This window comes from Echinops telfairi, unplaced genomic scaffold (assembly GCF_000313985.2).
Source record: "Echinops telfairi isolate 266 unplaced genomic scaffold, ASM31398v2 ScPeMD7_3533;HRSCAF=4204_1, whole genome shotgun sequence".
NCBI classification, from domain to species: domain Eukaryota; kingdom Metazoa; phylum Chordata; class Mammalia; order Afrosoricida; family Tenrecidae; genus Echinops; species Echinops telfairi.
The window spans coordinates 22,266,317-22,274,797 of NW_022107432.1; the positions used below are offsets into that span (position 1 = coordinate 22,266,317).

At 43.4% G+C, this 8,481-nt stretch overlaps 1 pseudogene; it reads left to right on the forward strand.

Moving 5' to 3' along the window:
• Positions 1-7,504, forward strand: part of LOC101655783 — a 134,257-nt pseudogene extending 126,753 nt beyond the window's left edge.
• Positions 7,505-8,481: the final 977 nt, after the last annotated feature.

Below are 8,481 nucleotides of genomic sequence, written 5' to 3' on the forward strand. Positions count from 1 at the left end.
AATGAATGTACAAATGCGCTTTACACAATTGATGTGTGTATGGATTGTGATAAGAGTTGTATGAGCCCCTAATAAAATGATTAAAAAAAAATTTGCCCTCCTAAGACTTCCTGCCCCCTTGTTCCTACACTTACGACTGGACCAGGTGTTCTCCTGGATCCCATGTTCCTACAGAAACAATATGCAAGGAGATACCGGGGAGTAAGGCTCAGAACTGAATGAGAACATCGCCGCTCCGGAGAGACAATACAGGGTACTGATTCAGAGCCAAGAGGCTAGGGCCAGGCCACTTGGGGTGAGATTCTGGTCCTGCCATCTGCCCACTGCATGCCTCATATGTGATGCTTACCTCTCAATACCTTAGTTTTCTCACCTGCCTAATGGATCAGTAATTGTTCCTGTCCTATAGAGTTGTTGATAAATGCAAGATGCCCAGGCAAAGTGGCACAAGGAGGAAGCACTGGAAGAGCATCAAGATGATTGATGAGTAGAATTAGAGACACTATGCCTGACCCCAGGTTCACTGGCCCCAGAGCTTCTACATAAAGAAAGAGACATTGCCGCAAACTCTTATTCATCCGTCAAAACCCCTTCAAACATCATTCCCTTCCTCCAGGCTCTTTCTGTTGTTGTTAGCTGCACCAAGGTGGCCCCCACGCCGGGTGACCTGATACACATCAGGATGAAATGCTGCCTCTGATTGATTGGGAGTCAGACCATTGTGATCCACAGGGTTCTTGGTGGCTGATTTTCTGCGTAGATCACCAATGCTTTCTTCCAAGACCCTCCCTAGTTTTGTTTATTCTCCTGGCTTAGGATCTTCACGGACTGTAATTTGTATGGAGGCAGACTGCCACATCTTTGTCTTGAAGTGTGGCTGGTGGGTTAGCCTTTCCATTAGCAGCTCAGCACTTAACCACTGTGCAACCAGGACTCTCTTGTGAACGTACAGGGAAGGGCAATAAATGCACAGATAGAAGCATCTAACAGGTGAGGGTAAGTCAAAATTATTGCTACAAAATCATAGCACCCTTATTAAACAAAAAATCAAAACGTGAAGGAGGTTACTGCAAAGATCTTTAGGGACTTGAAGTGACTGAAGGAATTCTCTAAAAGGCCATTCTGATAAGAATTCTCCTTTGCCATTCTGGCAAAATAAATGAAAAACTATAAATAATTCAACAACTACAAATAGCAGTTCACAACGCAAACACTAAAATATCAGAACTGGATAACCCTTTGAAAGAACAAAACAGAAGAATTGAAGCCATGGAATCAAGAATCAGTGATCTCAAAGACACATCTCTCAGCACCAAAATACAAGATCAAGTCATAAAAAATGACCCCACACGCCAAAGAAACCCTAAGAAGTCTATGAGCTCAAAAGAAATGACATACATTTTGTAAATAAGCCAGAACAGAAAGGAGAAATATTAACTTCAGAGATATAATGGGTGAAATTTTAAGGGAGAATTTCCCCCAATATTATGGCAGAACATAGAATAACGATTCAAGGAGTTCTGGAAACTCCAAACCGAATTAATCCCCAAAGAAAATCACCATGACATATTCTAATCACAATTTTTAACGTCCAAGAAAAGGGAACACTCCTAAGAGTAGCATGGGGAACCACAATCCCATAGAAAGGGCCAACCAATGAGGATAAGTTCAGATTTCTCTATCTACACCATGCAGGCAAGAAGGCAATGGATTGATACGTTCAAAATTTTGAAAGAAAAAAAACTGCCAGACAAGAATCCTATATCCAGCAAAAGTATTCCTTAAATATGAAGTAGAAATAAAATTATTTTCAGATAAGGAAAGGCTCAAGCAATTTGTTAAAAGAAGACCACATTTCCAAAAAAATATCAAAAGATGTTTGAACAGAGAATCCATAAGAACAGATAGCAACCTAAAATTATCAGAAAAGACGTTATTTTGGAGAAAGCCTACCACCTAAGTAATAGACTGACTGAAACAGAACTATATGAATTAAAATAGGAAGTCACGGATTCCACAGGAAAGACACAAACCCACAGAGGGAACAGAGCAGATAATAGTCAAACAGAGAAGATACTGAACCATTCGCAAAAGACCAAAAAAATTACTTTGAATTTGGCGAGAAAACGATACACACAAAAGAATGATACTTAAATCGTTAAAATCTTAACAAAACAAAATGGAGGTAAATCGTATACATTCAACAATAAGAAAGAGAAGAGACCGAAGGCAGCCTGCAAACAAAAGGAATACAACACAAAAATTATCATGAAATTTGAAACCATGGTCACCCTAAATATATACGTATAATGAGATAATGCCAATAAAACCACATTCATCAATAACGAGATTGAAATTAAATGGGTTGAATTCACCGGTTAAGAGACAACGACTAACTGAATGGATAAGTTATAGATGAGCGTAGACTAAAAGTCAAAGGGTGGGAAAAGGCATCAAGCTGACAGCAGTCAGAGAAAGCGGAGGAGCAATACTGGCCTCTGACAGAGCAGCCGTCAATGTGAAGACGCAATGAGAGGCAAAGGGTGTCACTATACAGTCACACAAGCTTGCATCGAACAAGAAACCATGACCACAATGAACATCTATGCACCAATGAAACACATCAATAAAGTCTTACAGAAATGAAGAGTCAAATAGACCAACATACGATAAGACTAGGAGATTTTAACACGCCACTTTCAAAAAAAAAATCAATCAACTCAAAAGGAAATTAGCAAAGATACTCACGAACTAAACAACAGACACAATCAACTTGATCTTAGGCATATACAGAACACTTTATGTAGCAAAGCATGTTTCAAATTCTTTTCTAGTGCTCATGGCTCCTACTCCAAAATGGATCACGTTTTAAGCCATTAACACCCCACCCTCCACCCCCACCAGGGGACAAACAACAGAAAAGTGGGTGAAGGGAGACAGTGGTTGGTGTAAAACATGAAAAACACAATAATTTATAAATTATCAAGGGTTCATGAGGGAGGCAGGGGGAAAATGAGCTGATACCAAGAGCTCAAGTAGAAAGAAAATGTTTTGGAAATAACTATGGCAGCAGTGTACAAATGTGCTCCACGCAATGGATGGATGGATTATGATAAGAGCTGTAAGAGCCCCAATAAAAAGATTTTTTAAAAAGAAAAAACTGTACACATCAAAGCGGCAGAGAGAATTAAGATAAACACTGCAACACATCAACCACAACAATTGGAAAAAGACCAGGATAAAATCCGAAAAATGTCAGACACTAGAGGAAAAGAAATACAAAGTTTCGGCAGAAATGAATCAATCAGAATAAAAATTAAACTATAGAAAAAAATCAACAAGACAAGAAATTGATTCTTCAAAAAGATGAACAAAATTGATAAACCACTGGCAAATCTAACAAAGGAAAAGAATGAAAAAGAGCAAATTTTACAAGTAAGAAATGAACAGGGCAACAACACAATAGAACCAACTGAGGTTTTTTTAATCACACAGTAATATGAAAAAGTGTATTCCAACAAATTGTAAGACCTAGAAGAAATGGATAAATTTCTAGAACTACATTATCTACCTACATTACCACAAACTACTATTAAAAATATCTCAACTATTTTGCATTAGACAAACAGACAACCTATTGTCAAACGCATCTTAAGAAGCAAGAATCGTCCTGATACCTGAGCCAGGCAAAGACATCACCAGTATTGGAAAGTATAACATGATCTCTGATGACCATGGACATCCCCAAGATTTTCAGTAAAATTCTAGCCAAAGAATTCAACAAAGCATCAAAAACCATATATAAATATGTCCAAGTGGGCCTCATATCAGATATGGAAGGATGGTTTAATGTTAGAAAAACCAATCAATGAAACCAACCAGATAAACAGAATGAAAGATAGGAACCATACAATCATATCAATCAGTGCAAAAAAGGCCTTTGATAAAATTCAGCATCCACTCTTGACAAAAACACTCAATAAAATAGAACTAGGAGGGAAATTCCTCAACGAAATAGAACCTATATATGTGAAACCAGTGGTCAGCATCTCACCTAAGGGAGAGAAATTGAAAACCTGCAGGAATAAAGCGCTTTAAGTGGAGAAGAGATGGCCTTTTCAATGATAGGCTTCAAACAGGAACCAGACAATCTTTATCAATACTCTTATTTAATACAGGCCTGGAAGTCTTAGCCAAAGCTATGAGACATAGAAAATATATTCAAAGCATCCACGTTGGCACTGAAGAAACGATACGCCCTTTATTTTCAGATGATACAATCCTTTATATAGAAAACCCCAAAGATTCAATTGGAAAATTTCTGGAACGAATTGAAAAATTTAGCAGCGTAGCAGGCTATAAGATCAACATACAGAAATCAGTTAGATTCTTGAATATTAGAGAAGATAACATTGAAAAGGCTATTAAAAGAGCCGTACCCGGGGAACAGGGCACTAATCCACCAAGGGAGGGTATTGTTTATGTCTCCACAGGAAAGGGAGAGAGGGACCAGCCCCCATCCCAGAGCCCCAAGCCTTTAGGGCAACATACAGGCATGGAGCATCAAACTAAGAGAGGATGACAGCCGGGCCAGGCCGAGCTATGTTGGCCCCTCCCCAGGAGAATGTAGTACAAAAGAGAGCCCTGAAGATACAGCACAGGGAGAGTGGCGGGTCTGTCCAGACCACAAGGGTGCAAACTAAGTGGGAGAGAGACAGTGGACCTCATCATGGCCCACCAAACCCCGGGGAAGACATCCCTGCTCAGAGCAGCCAATGCACAGAGAGGACTGTGGGGCCAGCCCCACCAGGAGACACGACGTTCCCTCACTGACCCATAGCACCACAGGGGACAGCACTGGAGACACTGTGCGGAAAGTGTGCCCAGTCTGCCCCACGCACAGCAGGGTGAAATGGGAAGGGAGTGCAATAGGGCAGAATGGGAGCAAAGTAACCAAGTCTCCAAGGAATCCTGAAATTAGACTTCTGACTTGGGGACAGGGCTTGGCACCACATTAGACCCGATTGGAAAACACTCATAAGGGTCAGCACACAGACCTGGAGCTATCTATTGGTTTTTGATTTGTTGTTTTCCTTCCACCCTATGTCTATCTATATAAGATGGGCAGGACGAACAATCTCGAGGAGAAAACAACAGAACCAATGGTCCTTGGGGGACATGGGAGAGGAGGGGGCGGGAAGGGGGAGTGGGGAGCCAACAAACTCAGGGATCAGGGAACAACAAGAGATCTAAAATTGATGGCGAGGAGGATGTATAATGCCTGGTGGGGGGTGATCAAGTGCAATGTATCCGAGAGGAATTACTGAGAGACGCATGGAGGAGAAGAATGAGAGTGGGACAGGAGGAAGGTGAAAGGAAATAGAGGAAACAAGGAGGAGCCAAAAGCTATTTACAGAAGTATAGTTACAGGCATCTACATATGTAAATTATACATTATGTTAATTTGTAATAAAGGCTTAGAGGCCAATCAATGTACATATATTTATATGTTAAATATTAAGATAGCAGACAGACTTTGGGCCTCTACTCCAGGCCTTCTGAAACACAAGAACACTTTGTTCTAATAACTTGGCACTCTTTGATACTCACCTTCCCAACACGATCGCTGAAGAGAAAATGGGTGCACAAACAAATATGGTGAAGAAAGTGGATGGTGCCCAGCTATCAAAAAATTTAGTGTCTGGGATCCTAAAGGCTTGAAGTTAAACAAGCAGCCATTGAGCAGGGAAGCAAATATGACCACAAGGAAGAAGCACACCAGCCCGTGTGATCATGAGTTGTTGACAGAATCAGGTATCAGGCATCAAAAGGTCCAAAATAAACAATTCTATCAACATGAATGAGGAGGGTTGGAGTGGAGACCCAAAGCCCATCTGTAGACAATTGGACATCCCCCCACAGGAGGGTTATAAGGAAGGGATGAGTCAACCAAGGTGCAGTATAGCACCGATGAAATACACACCATTCCTCTAGTTCCTGAATGCTTCTCCCCCTTCCTCCACTACCATGACCCAGTTTTACCTTACAAATCTGGCTCGACCAGAGTACACACATTGGTACAGATACGTGCTCTTTATACATGGAATTCAGGACAGATAAAGCCCTCGAACAGTAGTGGGAGTAGCCATATCATGAGGGGAGGGTGGGGGCAAGTGGGGAGAAGGGGGAGAAAGGGGAACCCATCACAAGGTTGAATATATAGCCCACCCCCAGGGAGAATAACAGAAATGTGGGTGAAGGGAGACAGCGGACAGTGTAAGACAAAATAACAACAATAATGTATAATTGATCAAGGATTCATGAGGATTGGAAGTTGGGGGAGGGAGGGGGAAAAAGAGGAGCTGATACCAAGGGCTCAAGTGGAAAGAATATGTTTGGGAAATGGCAACATATGTACAAGTGTGCTTAATACAATTGAATGATGGATTGTTATGAGATTTTTAAGAGGCCCCCAATAAAATGATTACTTAAAAAAAGCAGAGGGGCGTATCCAGGCCCGGTGGGCGGGGACACTTGTGTTTAAAAGTCTGCGTGGCACTTTGAGGCCGCTCCAGAGCAAACTGGGTCAGATTCTCAGACCAGATTTCTGTATGTTGTCATCTGGCGTACAGCTGATCACCAGAAAGGTCCAGCACGTCCGCTCCTCGGTTGGCAGTTTCTTTCTGTTCCTTCATGGATTTAAAAACTCTCATTTCTTCTCTGAATGACTTTGCATCCCTCTCATATGCGGAGAGTTGGGACACCGTTGGCTTACTGGTAGAGCCAAGTCCACCAAATACTGTCAATACACTCTTCCTGACCAATGACCTGACCGAGGAAGTAATGGAGGAGGTGCTGCAGAAGAAGGCAGATCTTATTCTTTCCTATCATCCTCCCATCTTCCAACCCATGAAGCGCATCACCTGGGCCACCTGAGCGGAGTGCCTGGTGATCCAGGCTCTGGAGAAGAGAGTGGCCATCTGCTCTCCTCACACAGCCTATGATGCTGCCCCGCAGGGCGTCAACAGCTGGCTGGCTAAAGGACTGGGGACGTGTACCTCCCGCCCCATACTGCCTTCCAGAGCTGCCGAGTGCCCCACAGAGGGAACACACAGCGTAGAATTCAATGTGAACCCCAGCCAACATCTGGATAAAGTCATGTCTGCAGTGAAAGGAATTGCAGGTGTTTCTGTCACTACTTTGGCGGCTAGGACTGAGGATGAAGAATACACGCGTGTCAGCCTCAGTTATACTCAGGAGGCTCTGCTGCAAGTGGCGGCGTGTCTCTCGCAGAACGGAGACTCTGTCACTGGAGAAGCCTCTGCTTCTACATACTGGAAGGGGGCGAGTCTGTACTCTGGATGAACCTGCCTCCTTGGCGATCATGGTTGAACGAATCAAGAGACACCTAAAACTGTCCCACCTCCGCCTCAGTCTTGGGCTACGAAGGACCTTAGGTGAGCGGCCCCACCATGACCTGCTGTATGCTGCTTCCCAAGAATAAGATTAATAGCATCCTGTCGGAGACAGACACGGAGCCTCTACATGTGGTATAACACGAACACGGACCCTCTACATGTGGTATAACATGAACACGGAGCCTCTACATGTGGTACAACACGAACACGGACAACAGGTTCACACAGTCGAGCGAGTGACTGTATCCCAGTCCTGTGCTGTCACGTGAGTTTGGGGGGTTGGTATCTTTCTGGCATGCCTGAGAGTGCGAATCATTCCCCCCAGTTCTTCCAAATAGCTCCTAAGGTAAAAATCTAGTATAATTCTTATATGAAAGAACAAATTTCATTATAAATGCTAGAAAATTGGCAAACATCTGTGTTTAGCCTATGTGGAAAGTAGCTCAAAGCAATCTCTCGTTGGCAGAATTACAGGCTGGCTGAGAAGCACGCTCCCACTCCCAGTGAGCGCTCAGCGTTAGGAAATGCCTTCATCGAGGGAGCTCGCCGAGAACTGTGGGCTCGATGGGAAGCAGTGTCAAAAGTGGAAAGATCTAAGTCATTTATCACTTGCTTTCCCTCCTTTGCTCCCAAAGAAACGTGGGAAGGCAGAGCCAAGATTTGGATAATTACCATAGACTGTGCTTCCACTACCATTGAGTTGATTCTGGCTCAAGCACCCTACACGACAGATAAGAGCTGCCCTCTGGTTTTCTGAGGCTTTGAGCAGGCAGCCATCTCTCCCCCAGAGAGACTGCTGGGATAAATGACTGACCTTGGGCTGGGCAGCTCGGCCTGTCACTTGCTCTGCCCCCCGGGGCTCCTTTAGTACCTGCGAGGGAGACGCATAGGTGGTGGTAGATAGAGATTTTCTGGGAAAGAGAGAATTCAGCCGGGAGGAGAAACAGCCTAATACTCAGAGGCCTTCAAAAACCAGTGGTGTGAGTGGCAAAACAGGGAGGGTAAAGGGAGAATGGGTAGGAAAGAGGGAACCGATTACATGGAACTGTGTGTGACCTCCTCC